General features: G+C 32.1%; 1 protein-coding gene across 5 annotated transcripts in view; it reads left to right on the plus strand.

Moving 5' to 3' along the window:
- The window catches only part of LOC127721327 (ankyrin-3-like), a 262076-nt gene that overhangs the window by 39763 nt on the left and 200404 nt on the right, over positions 1 to 21909 (plus strand). Inside the window, exon 1 of one of the 5 annotated variants that reach the window (XM_052228067.1) lies at positions 248 to 337. The exons of 3 other annotated variants lie outside the window; for them this stretch is intronic. The gene's annotated coding sequence lies outside the window, so the exon portion shown is untranslated. Of the gene's footprint in view, positions 1 to 247; positions 338 to 6381; positions 6436 to 21909 lie in introns of those variants that run through there. One more of the 5 variants, XM_052228069.1, reaches the window with a different exon arrangement.

Below are 21909 nucleotides of genomic sequence, written 5' to 3' on the forward strand. Positions count from 1 at the left end.
GTTTTGACTCTTTATATTTATATAAATACATATGTACATGTATGAACAAAGACTTTTATATATCCGTATAGACAAAGATACTTACATTGTTGAACATAAACGTTTTTTACAATAAATCTTAAAACTTTTGTGTGATCTCATTTGCAGAATACAGTGATAGACAGTTGAATGATAAATGGGAAGGAGCAAAAGAGTTTATAACGAACTAAATAGGCTTACACGTTGTAATTTGAGCATTTACTAATGTAGTCATGGCGAATAACATGACTAAGGAAGAAGATAATTTTCTTCGCATTGTTTACCTAAATTACCGAGTAGGAACAACAGCGCTCAGGAGGTATTTTGACGGTGTCCATCCTAATTTGCCATCAGATTTGTTATCTCCAACAAATAAGGCAATAATTTTAAGCCTGTACAAACCACCTAGAGGGCAAAGGAGAGTATTGTACCAGGACCAATGGAATATTTTATACCCCTTACCAGGTAATTTTCTTATTTGATTCAGAATATGAATAAAAAGAAAATGTGGTAGAGACACCTGATGGTACTGAGAGATCATAATTCTATTAGAAAGTCATCATGTTGGCCTTCATAAAAAAAAAACCAAAAAAGACAAACTGTTTACAAATTCAACACAAAAGGTTAAACATTTCTTGCATATTGGCGACACTCAGCGTGATTCTCCTTGAACAAACTACCCATCAATGTAGACATAAAACCAATACTTATATCAAATAGTAAAAGGCTTATAAATATCAAAGACCTTGTAAAGGAGATGGTCGCATGACAACGCCGATGCTATACATTTCCACTGTTCAGATTGACGCTGTTGTGCTGAATGATTACATAGGACATAAAACACCGCGCAAATAATTTTGAAGCGTTAAAACGTCCATGATGTTTAAAAGTCTGTGGCTATAGCACCACCATATCGTTAACTATGTGATTCGTATGATTTTTTGTCAAGAATGAAAAAGCATCAGTGAACATTTCCCTTATCATTGTGTAGCTTATAGGCTTATTTGTTGAACGAAAAACGAATTTTCCTTTCACCTGCGACAAATTCCTGAAAAAATACAAATTTGAATCAGATTGAATGCCACTCCATTGCAAATATAATTCATAATGTTGGACTGGACACAACGTTGTTTACAATATTCAACCAATTTCCATCTCTGTAAATATCTGTTTTGCTTTTTTCAATAAAATTGATCTGTGTGATTATTTGAAATTAAAAGCATAACAAAACAAATTTAACAATTCTAAAACACGCATAAAACCTGCATATCCCAATAAACACGCACAAATGGAACGTTGTAAAAAAAGATTATCTTCACAAAATAATTTATACATATCTAGTAATAACTTAGGAGTTATCATTTCTTTCTTCCTGATTTGTGAGCCTAATTTCCTTTAAGCACCTTCAAAAACTAAAATAACAAAAATACCGAAATCCGCTGTATAAACATAAGGACACACTTCACTAATTGGGATCTGTATGAGAATCTGCACCAATAATCGAGTGCGCCCACTTTATCTATAATATACATCATATACGGGACTAGACGTAGCAGAAAATTGCACTTAAGAAGCTAAATACAAAGCTATAAAAAGCTGTTTTGTCGGTAAAATATAAACATCAGAAATGTGGTTGCTTTCCGCCCACTTTTTCCATCGCAAATAAACATAGTAGTATTTCTTCACTTTGTTGTCCGATTTACTTTGTGCTTACAAATCAGGTATAATGGCTTAATAACTGTCAAAATCATTGGTAACTCTGCAATATCGTTTCTGAACACCTGGAAAACCATATTTAATAACATAACTTTAAAGAGATATGTGGTTTCTTTCCAAGTTTTAACATAATTCATCAATACATTACATTATACACAAATAAAATGAAAAAAAAACAATAATATTTATCATAAAATGAAAACAAATTCATGAAAAACTACCACAAAGTAATTACGTATTGCTAATTAAATGTCTCCCTTAAATCCAACACCCTAAATGGTAATTCAATATTACCAAAAACAGATTTATTCCCTCTATCATGTAAAAAGTTAGCTTTGTTAGAAGGTAGGTAACGGAAACCCAACACCTGATCAATAAATTTATCTCCTTTGGGACACAAACACGGCCAGTAATTCGCCGATCTCTACAAAGGTAAGATAACAGTGCCATATGCTTTGCACTGCTGCATGTACATAAGGACTTTCAATAATAAGCAAACTTGCCCGGGAACAAACCATCCATTTATTCCGTACCAATTAACAGTGAACGAATCAATATCAATTGAATGTACAATACCTGGAGTAAAATACAGGTAATCGATGGTTATAATCACTAGCAAACCAGTCAATTTCATGAGGACACCACAGGGAATCCAAATAATTAAAAAGATGTACTGCATACCTCAGTCATCAGTGTCTATGATATAACTTAGTTAGTTAAATATAGTCTGCAATTTTATTCTGAGCCCTGGGTATCCATTCAACTTCTGAGAACACGTTGTACTTCAAACAAGTCAAAAAAATGTCATTGCAATATCTTTCAAATAAGGCTTCATACTGTCCTTATAAACAATGGATACAAAGTTTTGGTTATCCATAAAGCATTTAATGCGTTTATCATCTCTCATAAAATCTATCAACGAATGCTATACACATTTAACAGTCGTATGTTATTTCCAAGTAGAACTGTGATGTACATCGTTTTCATGCATGTGACAGCAATCTTAGGATTTTCTACAGTATATCCACCATATCCAGTGCCACAAGCATTGCTATAAACAATGGTGTGACACAAAAAATCGGATACAAAATGTGTCAAGTTAACACATTTAAGATTCTTCCGCTAGAAAATAAGCTGACCTTTACCTTGAACCGAAAGTTCAATATCAGATTTCCAAGAACAAGCTGACATAACGTCAATACTAAGGTATTTAGATATAATATAAGCCACATTTCCTATGACATACGACATGGATATAATATGACCAATAACAGAAAGTACAGCTCTCACATACACTTTACCTAAATTTTCTAAAGACATTTCAACCTGTACTATGGTGTCAAACGGTTTTGACAGTCTCTCAGCTGGTATGCTTAAGATGGCTTTGTCTGTATCAATGAAATAATCTAAATATTTCAATGTTATACTGGGAGACCACATATATTTTTCAACCTTAGGTACAAAACAACTATCAATAAGGTCTTGTTTAACTTGTGCGGCAATATCTCTACACGCTTTAATATCAGAATGGGTACCAAATCCATCATCTAAATACATAAGAATTTGTTAACCTTCCCCTCTCTATTTTTGAAATAGTTGCCTGATAACTTTAGTAAACATGTAACAGGCTGAACTCAATCCCAAAGGGAGAACGAGAAATTTAAAATATTTTGTACTTTCACCATATGTCCAGGAAAAACCAAGGTAATCAGTATGCGGCTCGTATATGTCTATATGGTGATAAGCTGAATGTATGTCAAACTTAAAACAATAAAAATCTTGTTTGATAAATTGCATAGCTACACGGATATCTTCAAATTTCACAGATGTCTTCCACAGATGTAAATTGACATGACGGAGATCTAAAATTAAACACTGTTAACCATTGTTTTGAACCGAGACAGTAAGCGGATTTACAACCAATTGTTTTTATTAGTACATTCAATAATAAGTCCTCTAATCAAAAAATATTCAATAGCTTCTAAAACAAAATTCCTGTGTGTAATAGCAGAACGATTGTAATGTAAGCAAACGGAAGGCGGTGTAGTATAAACAGGTATTTTATATCCATGTAAAATTGTATCAAGAATGAAATCATAACAACCAATGCTATACCAAAAATAAAAATGTCTCTTTAATCTTCCTTTAACGATAATTTTAGACTGACCTTGTTCATATTCAAAATAGTCGTACGTAAGTTAGTGTGCACTCGATCAACTATCAATAGAAATATTTAAATACTCATCTTTTATGAAATCATTTCGTTTTTGGCTTGCCGACTGATTTTTGGTTGAATGGACATCTATTCCTCCAGTGTTAGCTAGATCCACAACCATAGCAGGCTCCTTGTTAAAATTTCGGTTGACTTCGGCTCGTGCTGGGCATGTTGGAATATAACGAGTATCCGGCTTGCCAACCAGTCTAAGGTTCCCGAAAGTGCTGCTGTTGGAATTTTGCTGGAATATTAGGTTCATTCTGAGCAGAAGTATTAACATATGTAGAAGAAGATATAACCTTTTGTGACGCCTTGAATATGCGCTTTTTAATAGCTCTATTCTCTGCTTTGATGATTTTGTTTTCATCCGCGGTATCACTTGCAACCGGGTTTGTCTCATACAGCTTAACAGTATCAAAACCACCCTCACTGCTGTCTGCAATCTTAATTAATTTGTTGCGTTTTTCATTAACCTCAACAACAGTTTCACGTGCGTAGTCTGATTTACAATGTTAACAGTGTATGCTGCACTTTATAACCCTCATATTTCCAGTGGTATTCTTTTTTCAACTTTGAGTTTTTTAACCTGTGAAGCGACAGTTAAAGTAGACCCTTGAACCTCATTTTCTAAATCAATGAACTCCTGGCGGAGTTTAGAGTTAATGTCACTGTGTTGTAAAACAGCTCTGAAAATGTCCTGTAATGAAACATTAGGAGATCCTTGAACTGGGGTTGGAGTCTCTGAATCCATTGAGAAATTCAAGATGGCAGCGGCAAAGAATATTTCCACAGTTTAGATAGACGGTGTCGTGCTGAATGATTACATAGGAAATAAAAAACCTAGAAAATAATTTTGAAGCGGGAAAACCTAACGTCATCTATGCTACATATGATGAAAACACCCAGGAGAAATTAATTTCATTCTAATGACCTGTCCGTTTAAACGAATGAAATTACAATTCTTCTGTTGTTGTTTGTTTTTTAATCTTTGTTCTGAAATACATAGAAATGAAGAATGAGTATCTCATTTTTCACTTTTGGTTCATGTAGGAGTTGATAAAAAAGATCTCATAAAACTGTTTAAATTAAAATGAAAACTATTGTTTGTCCTAAGCGCGTTGGGCGGCGGGGGTATGGTTATGGTCTATGTCCGTCCGTCTATCTTTCGAAAACACGTCAATATTCAGAAACTGTTTGACAGAATGCATTCATACTTGACTGGATTATTATTTATCATAATATCTACACTGTGATTTACCGTCAGTGTGATATTTGACAATTCTTAAGAGCTCCTCTGAGACCATTTATAAAAAGCTTTTATATTTGATAATGTTTTTTGCCGTTACCATGGTTACCTTAAGTGGACACAATTGCCAACTTGATTTTATCATTCATACGGCAGTTTAAATATCATAACAAATGCACTTTGTGAACGCAAGTTTTCTGAAACCATTTAACAGAAAAGTATCATACTTTGTAGGATTGATAGCCATCATGTGTACATGGTGTAGTTGACACTCAATTTAATTTCTCTTTCATACAGCGCTGGTGACATTACACTACGGCGTACCAGTCTTGTGCTTTATTTTCAAAAGACAAAATTATTTTTTTAATAAACTTTTCATCTAAGAGAGTGTTAGTAAAACGGTCAATACTTAGTAAAACGGACAATTCATGTTAAAAGCTACTATGTTTGTAAACAATGTTAAGAAAATACAGACATTTCACATTGGAGTAGTAACCATTGCTACAAATCTTGAAATTTGAATATACTGTAAAGTTTCCTTGTTTTGTGAAAAAAATTGTGAGTGTTCGATGATATTACACTGTTTTACAGCATTTGCAAAATGAAAATATATTGATGAATTGCTAATGTAAGCATTCTGCTCAGGTTAATAAATTTGGATTGAGGGTGTACAGAGTTGCAATAGGAAAACGGACCACGATTGTCAAAATAGTTACCAAATTAGGCAATACATATAAAGTACAGATGGGGAGAACCACATGGGAAAGAAATTATACAAAAATGAAGTTTTTGGCAATACAAAAATCCTTATAAAACATTACTCGCAATGCATTTCGCTATAATACAGGGAAGTCCTTTGACTGAAAGATACACTTGACAATGAAACAGCTGATATAAGTGTTTAATTTAAAGTTCGTTTGTTTTTGACTTAAAAGTTCGTGAGAGAAAAATGAATTAAAGAGAACATATTCAATTGTTTTACTGATACTTTTGTGTAGGGTCACCTGTAGTTTCCTCTGCTGACTTAGATGTCACTTTAATGGTTTGTCTTCTACGAAATTTGCCACCATATGTCTCACCACCAGCTTCTGGATTTGATGCTTTACCACTGTCAAATGATTGGTCACATGGTGCTCACATGTCACGGATAAAGTATTACAAAAATTTCATTGTTTCGCATTCAAAAGATGGAAAACTATCAGATACAGATTTCAAAAGAATATGGATCGATTTGGAAATGGTATGAACATTATTGTTTTAGTGATTATTAACAAACATGAATAGTAAACAGACAAAGACTTTAGGACCGTATATGATTTGTTTATTTTTGAACGCCGTAAGATCAAAGGGACTCCTACCATCATACCAAACATTGCCCAGACTTCTTATTTTATTTATAAAACCAATCTCAACCCCCCCCCACCAAAAAAAATAAAAAATAAGTGAACACATACTGTTATGAACAAATTGATAATTGCATTTGTAATTGATGGAGGAGATGAGGCGTAACTCACACTTGATTATATCGTCTAGTCTTAATAAAGTATTCAACAAATTTATTAACATAATTTCAACAAAAGGCTTTCCTTTCACAACACTAATATCAACTTTGATTTTTTTCTTATGATTTGAAATGAGCATATTTAGTTGATATATCGCTAATTCTAAGAAGACATTCCTTTGTTTTGTAAACAAAGCCATGTTATACATGTTATAATACCAAAAGAACATGTGTAGGAAGTAATTCACAGCACACTTATAGTTGCGACGTTAATTGTATTTTGAATACCACCGGAGATCAAAATGAAAATTTTTGTTGTGTTGAGATATTCAATAGAATAATTTTACAAGAATGATGTCATGTCTTTTATTTTTTCAATTATGAAACAGTTGACTTTCTATATCATTTTGGCTTCATCAACTCAAACTGGAAGTGTCTTGTAGGTCCGCTTTGAAGTATAAAAGTCATAAACATCCTTACTAAAATTTCTAAATTATTGTTTCATGCCAAACACTTTGCTCATTTTAACATGGGCAGGCATTTTATTTGTCAACATTGTTCTCCTCGCCTACGCTTTGTATATAGATATTGATAAATAAAATGCCTAATGTTAAAATAAGCACATACAATAGCATGGACAATGTTCCTTAATCTAATCAGACCTTGTAGTTCCAAGATATGAGACATTTTTTTGTTCAGAGCATTAAAATAATTTCTTATATAATTGCTTAGATCCACTTAATTTGAGCTTTGGTTAATAGTTATCTCAATGGCAATCGGAAAACATCTTCTTTTTATATTAACTGCATGAAAGATTAAATAAAACTGATTATTACATCCTTTGATTTCTAAACATCATTTGCTTGTTTTCAATTATATATTTTAAAGGCGATCCATGGTTTGGGAAATCAGCAAGATGTTACAGATGCAGCTGATGCAAAATCAAAATTTTTGGACTACAACACACTGAAGAATTTTGATGACAGTATTCAGCGTAATGTAAACAGATTGAATGACCATAGCAATGAACTAGCGGTGCAAATTTCAAAAATAACAACATTAGAAACAACGGTTGAAAATATGGGAAAAGGTAATATTTCATTTCCGCACATTCAAACTTTGTATTGATAATTTGCTGGAAATCATGTTAAGATTTATCTTGTCATTTTCAATCGTGATCTGCACTAAGCAATTACGATGCACAAAATATAAAAATTGCTTGTTAATTGCTTGTCTTCGAGGATAACATTAGCTTTCCAGCTTCCACTGGAATAAATATTACAGGAAATCTGTTCTGGGAGAACTTTTTTCACAGAAAATGTCTATATGATTTGTTCCATCTCTGTAAAATAAGTTCCACACTTTACCTGGTGAAATAAGTTTTGAGTTTGTGAAATTTGTTACTTACCTAGTGAAATATGTTCCGGGTTTGTGAGATTTGTTCCTTACCTGGTGAAATAAGTTCAGGGTTTGCGATATTTGTGCCTTACCTGGTGAAATAAGTTCCACGTCTGTGAAATATGTTCCACTGGTTATACAAGTTATCTTGAATACTGAGCATTTGTCATCAGTGAGTTTAGATTTATCATTCAAGTACATTATAAAAAACATGTATTATATTGATTATGTAGTAAATAAAAAGTGTAAACATCCAATTTAAATATTGCAAATGTTTAATTACATACTCCATAAATAAAATACCAAAATAACACTTATGAGCCAGAAAAGAGTAGAATAAGAAAAATCACTCGAAAAAAAAGCATAGTTAAAGAAGAATATTTGTTCTAATTTGAAAAGGACAAAGTGACCGATGAATTATATTAAAAGACATATAGAAACAAAAGACAAACTCTTTGTACATGTATGACTAGAACATGCATGACAGTTAACAGGAAATAAGAAGTAATACCACATAAAACATTAACAATTACAACATGTACAAATTAGGATACATTAGCATCGCTTTTATTTCGTTTCTTTATCCTAGAGTTACAGTCATTCTTTCAATTGCAAATGTACCCCATGCAAGCACAGTACACCATCCAGCTTGCATTATAATTTAAGTGTAACAAGAAAATGTTTTGCTGTGCAATTTATGTTGCAAAGGTACTTATTTTCTGTGAAATAGATTCGAGCTGAACTTATCATGCTTATTCATTGATTTCTATTAAATATGTTCGTTTGGAACTTATATCACAGAAACTTTTTTCACTTTTTTAAGACTTTTAATATTGAAACAAAATTCATGGAGCTGTGATTTTTGTTCCAGAACTTATTTCACATTTGGTTCCTGAACAAATTTTACAGTGCTGGAACATATTTTCTGTGATATAAAGTCCGGTGGAACATATTTCCTATGACATTTGTTCCGGTGGAACATATTTCCTATGAAATTTGTTCCGGTGGAACAAATGTCACGCCAGAACAAATTTTCTGTTACACATCAGTACTAACATGGTTCATTTCTTAGAAAGTATTACCATCTGAAGGTTTCAACTTACGTTTTCAAAATTGTCATGAAGTTGTATTATTTTCAGTTCCGTTTTGGGTCATATAGTTCCAAAGTATTCGAGTATTGATAAAACGTTCGGTCAAAATATGAAGACGTGTGCTTCCATTACGTCAGTTAGCCAGGAAAGAGCGAGTTACTTATCAAATCTATACAGTATCATAATCATTTTGTATCACCCCCATGTATTCAATATTTTAGAAGTAATATAAATCTATCGCCTAACCTCTTCTTCATAGTATTTTAAGTTCGGGTTTTACACACGCTTTAGTCGAATGATAACAAATTATTTTATTCTTTGTTCGCTATAAGTTTAGAAAAGGATGAAGAAGTAATTGTCGTTTTTTATAAAAGTACAGTCTCGAAAATAAAAACGTGAAATATCATTTCTTCTGGTCCTCTAGTTAGTGTTCTACGGCTTTATCGCAGCTGGAAATAAATAACGTGTTTTTTATTGTTCTTTCAGTTTGGTTAATTGTTATGACTTTTCACTTTTACACTACACACTCTACGCTCTGATTTCGAACTGATTTGCTGCAACTAATTTAACATGTTTAAAGTCTATTCTATAATCTTAAAGGTTAATGTGGTTGATATACCTTCTGGAACTGTGATGATGATTAAAGCTGTATATCAATTTAATGTAAACTGCAATAATAGTCCTTTTCTAGATTCGGATATTTTAGTTTCGTTACAAAAGCTCAATACAAACGTTAATCATAATCGAGATCGATTGAAACATGTTTGTATGCCATAGTCTTTAGTTACGTTTCAGATTTTAATAAATGTTATATATGTATAACTTGTAAATGATTAAGTCGGTAATTTTGTTACAATACATTAAGATAATCATAAAACCTTTACTAGAAAAGAGCTTTGAATGCAATTTTTCAGAAACTATTGTTTTCATTAACAATTAAGCTTAAATTGCGAGAATTCCAGAATCAAAGAATGTTCCCTGATTTTAAAATATCTTTAACATGATTAACTTGTTGATTAATTCATGTAAGTTGTTTATACTTTTCTGTAATTTTACTGTTCTTAAAAAGTGTAAGTTATTCGAAGAAACTTATATCAAAGGAATAGATGTCATATGCCAGATTTGGAACAACCTTTTTGAAATTTGATTTTTCGATGCTTTTTATCATTATCATTAAAATGGCTTAACTACTTTGAAGGGGCATTAGCTGCGATTTACACAATAAAATATTTATTAAAACCGAAGATTGAAATAAAGTTTCGCTATTAGCAGTCATATTGGTTCTAGTTTGTCAAAATAAGATCAATAACAGGTCAAAAATGTAACCTTATTTGAACCGGTATTCATTTAATCCTAACTTGACCTCTAGCTGTAGCTTGGATACGGATGCCCTAAGCGTGTTCAGTTACAAAAAAGAAAAAAAATCAACATTGAAAAGTGAAACAATGGAGCTACCATAAAGACAAATCTTTAACCGATTCGAACCAAATAAATCATATCCAGTTAAAACGATAATTTTCATTTTTAATATATATCACATGAAACCAAACAGACCTGGAAACATTTTCATATCAAAACTCCACGTGCTGCTCCGATTATTAACTTCTATATTTATATCGGGTCAAATGACTATGGGCAGTCTTCGGAGGTTATCTCAATTGTTAATTAGATGGCACGGAATGATGATACATTCAAATGAGTCCATGTATTGTTAATAGATTTTTTTCGACTTTTTTTGTGATTTGGATGTATGTTTAAGTATGGCTTTTATCAAATATGAGCTAAGATTCAAGTTCCTTTAACTGATATTGTTGTATGAACAAACAACCTTAGCTATATAGGCATGCATGGATAACCCTCCTTAATTGGGTTAGTTTTTATTATACATTTCTTATTAATTTTCTAGAATTCAAAAGTATTCCAGATTCAAATAATTCCTTGATTAGAAATTGAAATTGTTATTACATTCTCAATTGTATCATTATTGGTACAGACCTTGATATAATCATTTAGCGGCAAACGCCTGAATCTGAAAGATAAAGGTTAATCTGTCGAAACAAAAAAATACCCGTATGTAAAATGTTCACGCCCATAACCAGCGCCACCTATATATGTTTCTTCGTCGTCTTTGAGAAGGATGTTTGTTCTTTAGGAAATTAAAACATAAATTAACTATAACATAGAAATGTATGTGCAGAAAACAAATTAAAAGATATATGTTCACATGATATGCTGGTAATGTGCGCAATGTTATGTAATTCAATATTTAATTAGCTTGTTTCCTATGTCAAAATGGCGGTTTCCAATGTTTACATTTTATTATCAAAACAAAAGCTGACACAATTGTGTGTCCGGCCATGAATATGCAAATCAATGATTGTTTTAAGTAGATTCCCCAATGAAATTCATCTTAATATAAATGGCTATACGTTATCATCCATTGTTACAAAAGTAGGATGTATGATGAGTACATCTCCGGAATGTTGTGTGTCTTAAATTTTAAAGTAAAATGGTATCTTCATTATATGTCAATGCATACACAAGTTATATTTTTTTATGAACGTTATAAAGTATACAGACATGTTTACTTGTCTGTCTTAGCCAGCAATTCGTGTAAATGAAGCTGATGGGTCCTTTTATAAGTCAAGCACAGCACACAAACACGTGGTCGTTCATTGATGTTTGTTTACTTAAAATTCACGTTTAGGTTCATCAAAAAGAATTGAAAAATATGGCCGTTTACACCACATAATCTACTATGAGTAAATACAAACTGATGCATCTTGGAAAGTTTAAAGCCATGGCAGGACCTAGATAAATAAAAATTACTTATAGTCTATGTTTCAGAAAATTAAACACCTACCTGGATTTTGATGTGCATTTCCAGTCTGCGAATGATAGCAAAATAGACAAACACATGAGTTTCATTTGATACGGTCCACTCAGTTAAACAGTCTTAATCACCGATTGTTTGCAAATGTCTATTCCCCATCTAAAGACCATTTAAATCAATACTACTCACAACATTCATTGTACGAGGGGAGCTTCTCAAACCTCTTTCCCAACTTAGTTTATTGTGACAACTTCTGCAGAATTTGAAAAAAATGAATGGCAAAATCCAGAAAAGTTTTTATTTTTCGGAAATATAAAATGCATTTAAAAATTAGTTATCTAGTTCCTGTCATGCCTTACAAATTTCCAGTTGCACATGGTTTGTCTGTAATCGATGAACGTTAAGCAATAACGACTATATTGTTAAGTATAGAGCAGCTCCTCTAAGGTTAAGTAAGGGGCATATTTACAGTCCAGCGGCTAAGTCCTGTCTTTTCTTGTTCCCATTTTTTCTTATTTATTTCAATCTAGAGTACCCCTTATAAGTCACTCCCTTGAAAGCCATCAAGCCACAACTCCTCTTTTTCTTCTGCTGCTTATTAACAATAACCGGTTTAGTTAATTGTTGATGTCTGTATAAAAGTGACTTATAACTGCTAACAGTCACATTATTTGAACTCTGGTGGATAGTTTTCTCATTGGCAATCATACCACATCTCCTTATTCAAGTATGCTTTATTTGAAGTAGATAACTAACAAACATTTAATCATTTTAACAAATAAATTCTGCAATGATTTACATGTTGTCATTTTAAGCTTTCAGATATATATATATAAACAATAAAGGTTGTATAATTGGTGTGTCAATGTCTGTAATTATCCACTGTTTTAATCAAACATTTCATTTTAATAAGTTCCCTAAAATATATACATGTATGTACTGATTTTTGATTTATATTCTAGGACACTAGAAATGAACCGAAAATTCAAAAATTATTTATGGTTTTTATTAATGCGAATGATAACTTTTTAAGTATTGCAATAATACAAACTAGCATTCTGATATCTGATACATATATATTTGAATGCAACTTTTCTGAAATTTTAATAATCTAGTTTTGTTGTGGACCTTTGGTGAAAGTTAGCAAAGTTGTCAGTTTTTCAACCACATTTATTCAAAGGAAACATAGAGCGCAGAGTTTGACAGACTGAATACTGTTAATTAGTGTGAGTATTTTACAAATGCAAATATTATTGCAATTATAAGATCTCGCATTCTGATATCTAAAACTATGCTAATTTTCCTGAAATCTCAAGAATAAATCTCGCATTTATGTCCATTTTTCAAAATTGCAAAAAATGCAATAACAAATGCACGCAATAATTTCTGAATATACAGTATATAAATTAAATTTGTTTTGTTTTGTTTTTTTATTGCATTTGTCCTTGAGAGCAGTTAAATATAAATGTGGATTAAATTTGAAGTTGGTTCAGTAAAATATATTACACAATTTACACTTATTCAGACTCTATTTACCGATCACCAAAACTTCATTATTCAGTATTCAATCAAAAAAATAATTAATAAAGAACTCTTTTCATTTGTTGAAACTTAACGGTTATTTTTAGTACTTTTGAATTCAAATTTAAGAACAAAAATCACAAACTTGTATTGAGAAAAATAATGGGAACTGTATGATATCATATTGCATTTCAGCTATGTGTTTCTTTGCATTGATAATATATGTTTTAAATTCATTTCTGGCTTTTTCGAAGTTTTATTTTTTTCTCTAAATTTAGAGCCAGTACAGCAGAACTTGTACATCTTATAGCAGATATAATAAACATGTTAAGATTATGTCCACCGCAAATAATGTTTTATTCTATTCAATATCACGGTCCACAATTTTGAAACATGTATTGTCTACCTTTGCAGTTTTTCCATATTGTATTTCATTGTAACAGGTCGGGAACACTACTTTAAATGGATATGCATAAATTAGCATACTAATGTCCTCGCACATGTCATTGTTTCGTATGACGCAATTTTTTCAAGACAGCAACGAAACAACATTGAAAAACACAATTACCCACACGACAAACTTTCATTCAGATATTAACAAAAATAAGGGATCCTTGAATTTTGGGTTGGTAAAAAAGGGGATGACCTAGCATGAGTGTGTCAATATCTGTTGGCGTCACTAAAATTTTCCAGCTTTTCATAAAATTGATGTTATGATATTGTACGTTCTTTTATGATTAAAAAGTCATTTAAATCGAGGAAGGGTATGTATTCATTAATTTGTCTTTAAGAAACAAAAACGTGTAATCGTCAATCAGGGCAATGTATAGCCGACTAGACGGTTTGGGTGTTTTCACTGTTGAAGTCCTTACGGTTGCCTATAATTGTATACATCCACTTCATTTGAACTTTGGTGGGTAGTTGTCTCATTGGCAGTAATACCACATCTCCTTATATTTATACACATACACCTTTCAAAAAGATTAGTTTTCCATTATCTTCAAAAGAGATACGTACTATAGAATACTGTGTAATATTTTTATGTTAAGGATTTGACAAGTACAGAATATGTATAAAACCTAGATCATCTATCATATTTTATCAAAAATGCTCAAGACATTTCTTAATTCTTGTCTGACAATGTTAACAAAATCCATAAGTATTGATTTTTGGCTTATACAGTTTTTTGGACTTTTTTTCTATTTCAAACTGTTCCCTTTGTTCTGAAGGTAATGAAGCAATATTTTCCTCAATCTGTATAAGAAGCTGAATTTTCGTTTTGTTTTCGTCTTTACAAAGTTCGTTTTCCTCTAATCTAGGTATTGGTAATTTTGATATATTTAACGTACTCGGATATTTGCCAATCTTAATAAAATAAGTTATCATGCTATCCATGTCTCTGTGCGACAAGGACATTTTATGAATAATGCAGCGTAGGATGTAAACCTATAATGTTTCTCTCATTTATTGGATACTTTCTCGTTTTGTATATAGATTAAACCTTTCGTTTTTATGTTTGAATAGAATGTAATTGTTCGTAAAAAAATCATAGTAGGATCAACACTGTATCGTATGCACTTATCCAGAATAGGAAAAATCAATAGCATATATATATATTTATCTAAAAGACCAAAAAAGTGAAAAAGTATATTTAAACAAAACGCATTTGACTAACAGGTCGAACAACGGATGTTCTTAAACCCTGCTGACTGCCATTGGCGATTGCCAAATAAACGGATCACAAGATGTAACAAAATGGATCATATATATATAAGTCTAAATTGAAAACAACGTTCAAACCTATGATTGCGTTGGATAAAAACCGCATTTTTTATACGTGTGCATGCAAAACAAATTTCTTGGTAGACGGGTCTAAATGCAGCACAAACAACATTTTCCAAAGGACAAAAAAAGTGAAAAAATATATTTTAACAAAACGCATTTGACTAGCAGGTCGAACAACGGATGTTTTTAAACCCTGCTGACTGCCATTGGCGATTGCCAAATAAACGGACCACCAGATGTAACAAAATGGATCTTTATCAATTTAATACCAAACAGAAAACAATAGATTTGAGATATATATAGATAGACGTGTAACCCATTCCTCCAAACTGTTTTGAAAGTTTTAAAAGATTTTTATACTGTCCAGTGGTCACTTCATTGGAAATTTCACTCTTTCATGTGTAATTTATCCACAGGTACAATGCATAATAATGGACAAAACCTGTTCAACAAATTTTACAAGTAGAAAAAGAAAGTCTAATCGTGAAGCCATTAAATAATTCTTTTAATCTGAGCATGCAAATTGAAGATTATGTTATATATTTTACATTAAACACATTCGCTGAACAAAAACATGTATTATGAGAGTCCCAGACACTATATTAGTTGACAGTTTTCCCACCAATTCCACGTGTTATTAAGTGGTAGTGAACTTGTAGTAGCCCACAATGCATTGTATTTCATTGAGTCGATTGGTCAGTTTTTCAAGGCCATGTTTGTCTTTTTTTTTGAGAATTTACTATGCAAATATATTCTGACGTCAGGAAATCTAGAGTTCCCGACCTGTGTAATGCACAGTTATATTCTATTGTAGCACGAATTCTGCGGAATAATGAAGCTTATTCACTCTAGCTTTGAACACTATTAGTATTATTTCTGTACGAGTAAAAATAAGACGACACGAGGTAAAATGAACACGAGGCATGCATGTTTACAAAAAAAAAAGGTAAACTCTGAACTTTTGAAACGTGACTAATGTCTTGAACTTAGAAGCCATTTAATCGTTTGCCGTCCAACTATAATTGTTTTTATTGATAACAATATTGATTTCAATTTTTTTATCAATAGCTGGAAACACGACGAAATATTATCGCTAAATACAGCTATGAACATTTTGTGTTCTACATTCGGTCGATATCAACATTTTGGAATTGCACACTATCATGTTTTTTCTGACTGTTTATGATGTTTTTACACTAAATCCGTTTGATTTGTACTGATATAAATTGTAGTCTTTGATAAATGAATGGCATATGTCTATTCGACACTCCATTCGTTTTTTCTTCAATCAATATGTACTAGTACATCCATTTGTCTATCCGACCGTCCATCCGTCAACACTTCGAATTGTTACTCAAATTTAATTTAACCAATGCTTATGTAATTGTAACACAACATTCGGATTATCCAAAGTAAGCTCTCTTTTGGTTTTTTTTCACAAATCGTGCACTAACACCTGTATGCCTCAATTGATTTCCTAAAAACTTTACATTATAGAAATTTACTGTCTTTCATCCAAGAGATGTGGGAATTTGACGGACAGATAATTTTACTGTCAGATAAAATAGATAAACAAGAGGCACTTCTAGATGTCCGTAAAATTCAGGTCTGTTGTTGGGTTTAGTAAATGAATCATCGCTATTGACTTTGAACATTATCTGGTTCATTCCACAGTTTTGGGACGTTTACAGTTATATATACTTTTATTACACCTATAAGCGTATCCTCATGCATATTTTTCTGCATATGATTACATGTCTTATAACAGCCAGTTTTATTTTTACAACAATTTCAATTAGCACAATAAAGGCGTATCATGTGCTCAAGCTGCAGCTGCTCATTTGATAAGTTGTTATTGACTTTAAACTAGCTTTCAGTAACTGCAAATACTCTCAGATTAGATCGGTACTTTGTAAGTTGTTTTTTGTGATTTCTGTTGACCCGAATGATTTTTATTCGCCCGTCCAAGACAGGACGTATTATTTTATACCGTTGTCCGTCCGTCCGTCCGTCCATCCGTCGTCAACACTTTGGACAATAACTCAAAAATGCTTTCACCAATTTCCATGAAACGTTTATGCCGTTAACTTCCTTTGTGATGTTAATAAATTTTAGATTAATGGAATCTCATTGAAAATAATGGGTTATTATCCAGTTTCAAAAATGTTTTGAGCAATTTTAATACAACTCTGCTGAAATGTTTATATGTTGACATATGAACCCTTTCGATTAAAAAAAAGATGTAGATTTTTATGTTTAGGAGTATTGGGGCTTTATTCGTAAAAAGGAGGGATTTTCCATTTTTCGGACAATAACTCAAAAATGTTCTTAGCAGTTTTCATAAACCTTTGATAACTTTTTCTATCTATTGATATAAGCTTCTTTTTTTATTGATTTCTTACATGATGTTGTAGCGTTATGAAACTGTATTCGTAGAAAAATCATCGAAAATCACAGTAATTTTTATTGTTCATGTAAATTCATTTAAACCATACAGACGAGATAAAGGCCAACGGGCATATCATGCGCTGATGGTGGATGTGATTATTATAGTGTATCACGGTCCCTTGTTAGATGGAAGGTTGACCGCTCTTATTGTGTTTGTTTGATTTGATTTGAATTTGTCATGTCCGGGTCATTTAAAGCTTGCTATGTGGTATAGGTTTGCTCATTTAGGTATGGTGACCAAAAGTTACTTTTTCTACTGCATTTACTCTCTGGGAAAGACTCGTGTCATTGGAAATCATGCCAAATCTTCTAGATTTTAATAAATGTGTCCGGCATGAAATTTTTAGTAATAAACTTCGTTAATGTAATTTCCGATGTGTCGTAGACCTAATGATCAAAGTTCTGCGTAAATTTCAGAAACAGAAGAACTTTCACATCGTAAAGAGAAAATAATGAAAATAGAAACTGAGCAGAAGGAAGTGATACCAAAAAATATTAGAGGTATATTATTAGTTCATTTACTCTGATATTTTATTTCTTGACAAAAAAAATTAGGAATGATAATAGATAGAATTATCAGTTTTAGCTGAATATTTTATAATGGTTTAAACTCTTAAAACGGATGACATTTGCTTTCAGAATGGACATGATTTTTATGGGAAGAAAACTTTCAAGTGTTCTGAAATCCTCTACGGCTGACTATTTCTTAAATTGTTGAACCGTGTCCACGAGTGTTGCCATGTCCCTTTCTGTGCTTTACAACTATATAACTTGCATGCATCATCTCGACGCCGATTACATGTACAAATATGGCATCACTTCAAACATCCAAGTGATTTGTAGAGAAATTCCGGTTCGTATTAGGTTTGCATCTAATTTTTGCATTATAGTGAATACATTGTTATCCTCGTATTATGAGTAATAGTATAATCATATATGGTATATCCAATGCATGCTCGGTCGACAAGTCCCTAAGACGGGATTTTTCTGACCTTTTAAATCATTTTCAAATTTCAATGTGTCTCAGCTGCTATTAGCAATTGGTCAACTAATTGTTTGAATAGAATGATTGTAAGGTGTACATGTCTGTCTGTCAGTATTCTTTGACCTTAGCCTCATTTAAAAGGATTCTTGATAATGTTTTGTTTACATGATATTTGTTGTAACACCTTCATCTTAAAGCCGTTCATCATAAATACAATGATCATCTGTTAAACAGGCGAGACAATTTAGCCAGTTCACTCTTGTTATCATATCAAGACCAGATCTTTGTATGTCTCCTTTTATGTGTATATGTAAGATTGTGAAAATCACCCTATAGTACGGTGACAAGTAGGTAAATTTATAGGACCGAAATACATCAAGACTATTTCTTGTAATACTTTAAGGATAAATATAATTCCCTTTGATCGAGACCTGTTGTAGAGTGCCATACATGTCATAACGGTGCAGATTAATTTTTTGAACCCTCATGATAAATGTGAAACATTTTCTATGTAAGCAAATTCTGTGAATGTTGTGCAAATTCAGCTGGTGATAGTAATACATATTTGCCAGCGATTAGTGCCAGATACATCCATTTCCGACAAAAAAAAATAAGAAAACCAATATAGTTATCAACGGGAATTTTCAACAGAAATTATTTACATTTTAATAGCTAAGCAATAATATATAAAAACCTAGTAAGATATTTTCATGAAGCTTTTGTTAACATGCAGTATTCTTCCCTTAGTTTATTTATTTTGTATTTACATTGTATTATAGGTCAAATTTATTTGTTCAGTGTATGTTCACTGGTGTTAATATGTCTTTTGATTGAGTTAAGCCATTTCAATTGATATTTTATAGTGTGTCTTTCTATGTTGTGATGTTACACTATTGTTTCAGATAAGGGTGAAGGTTTGGTACCATTAAAAACGTTTAAATCCGCTACAATTGTTTGCACCTGTCCTTAGTCAGGAATCTGATGTTCAGTAGTTGTGTTGAAGACCGTACTTTGACCTATAATGGTTTACTTTTATAAATTTTGACTTGGATGGAGAGTTGTCTCATTGGCACTCATACCACATCTTCTTATATCTAAGTTATATATTACAACATAGAAAGATATTTTTAGAAAGGTTTTGTTATGATGACGTTAAACACAAAGAAGAAATGAATACTGATGATTTCATTATTGGCTATTAAACCAAAAGACTGTTGGAAGTATAATACAACGCATTGATGCAGACATGTCAGCCTGAATACGATATAATATGACGTTTCAATGTAAATAGGTCAATCAATACAAGAGCAATAGCATATTGAAAACTTGTGTCCCTCTTTTCATAAAACATCAAATCCAACGGAATATGTAGCAGACTTTTGACTTAAACCGATTATAAAGCACGGCATATGTTTGAATTACAAATACACACGAGTCACATGTACAGATTACGATACTAATGAAAGACCACCAAATAAGTTGTTTTCGTTCTTTGTTTCTGGGGAAGGAGGTCAGTGGGGGGAGGGGGGGGGGGGGTTGCTCCTTAACCACTTTAGATCAGAGTCCAATAACAGCAAAAAAAATGAAATATTCGGCATTGAGAGAAATAGTTTAATCATTATCCTCATCGCTGCAATCTTCTGAAACAGTCTAATGAGTAATGCAATCTTCTGAAACAGTCTTATGAGTAAGCTGGTTTCTACAATCATCACTCTCCTATCAACAACAAATGCTGGCGAACAACAACTTCTGTTCATAGCATACTCAAGATTTGCTATACATAGTTTTGCCTTTGTATATGCTAACAAGGTCCTGTAAAAAGGAATTCTGGAACTATGGAGCTTTTTTCTATTTTTTATCCATTTGCTTCAGGTGATCTGTATTGTCGTTTAGGAAATTTGAGAATTCATTTAGAGATGCACTTGGAGTAAAACTAGATGAACGTGTTGTATGAATATTGCCTCTGAAGAAAGTAGTCGCACTAAGGAAGCATCCGTAGAGAGCGCTAACTTTACTCTGAGTTAATTGAAATCACCTCATACTAATTGAACCTTGCAATAAGGATCATATAGATCAGCGATGAATTGTCTGCCCACTTCAACAGATATGTCAATATCAGAACCAGCTAGATTTGACAATCTTTGATACCTGTATGGGTTATGTTTTAATACATTTGAACATATATTGGATGAGTGGTGTGTTAACAATTCTCTGACCTTATGATTTCACGATTAGTTGAACTTGTCAGAAATTCTTTTAGTTCAGTGTATATTGCACAAAAGCCATATGAACGTAAATTTTCAATAAGGTTTGTCAAACCATATACATGATCCATCTGAAGAGCCCATTTAAGTTAAAGGGATGTACTGATTTTATGAAGGGCTATCACACACTCATCTAACGCAATACAAGTCATACATAATCAAATGAGAGTGCATTGTATTTTCCATATAAAAACATCAAGTTAGTTGTTAAGTTTAACCAGGCATGCAATTTTATCAAAGAGGCAGGTGTAGATTATACAGAAACTTCTAATGGAGATGAATAGTATCATTTGAAATGTCGGAACGATTGTAAACTGCTTTTCAAAATGTTTGCAGCATCATGAAAAGTCTTATCAGCTTTGGGGCACAAAATCATTTACAAAACTTGTTTCTAACTCTTAAGAATACTGCTTTCAAATCACTGGACTGAAACACTGATTGAGCTACTGAAAATCATATATATGATCTACCCTGTCATCTCTACGTCTGAACAACATTGCATCACTATAGTGCTTTAGTCAAGCAGTTGTATATTTACGCACTTACTCTTCTAAGAGATGGGACTATTTTTTCGAATTTATTTGGCTCTGTTCCAATATTTGAAATTTAGAATAATAAGAAAAAAAAACATCAAAAGTCAGTGGAAAATAAGACTTATTAAGGGGAATATTGAATAGTAAATAAGGGCAACAGTGGTATTCCGCTGTTTAAAACTGATACATAATAAGTATTATAAAAGGCCATTGAAAGTTGATTTGTATATTCTGTAAACCTTTGATATATCAAAATTTCATGCGTTTCGTTCATAGTTCTAGTGTTATATCCCTTTATAAATGGGACTTTTACTTTACTTTGCCTCAGCCAAATCTTTTTTGAATTATATCACTA

This window comes from Mytilus californianus, unplaced genomic scaffold (genome assembly GCF_021869535.1).
Source record: "Mytilus californianus isolate M0D057914Y unplaced genomic scaffold, xbMytCali1.0.p SCAF_12, whole genome shotgun sequence".
NCBI classification, from domain to species: Eukaryota; Metazoa; Mollusca; class Bivalvia; order Mytilida; family Mytilidae; genus Mytilus; species Mytilus californianus.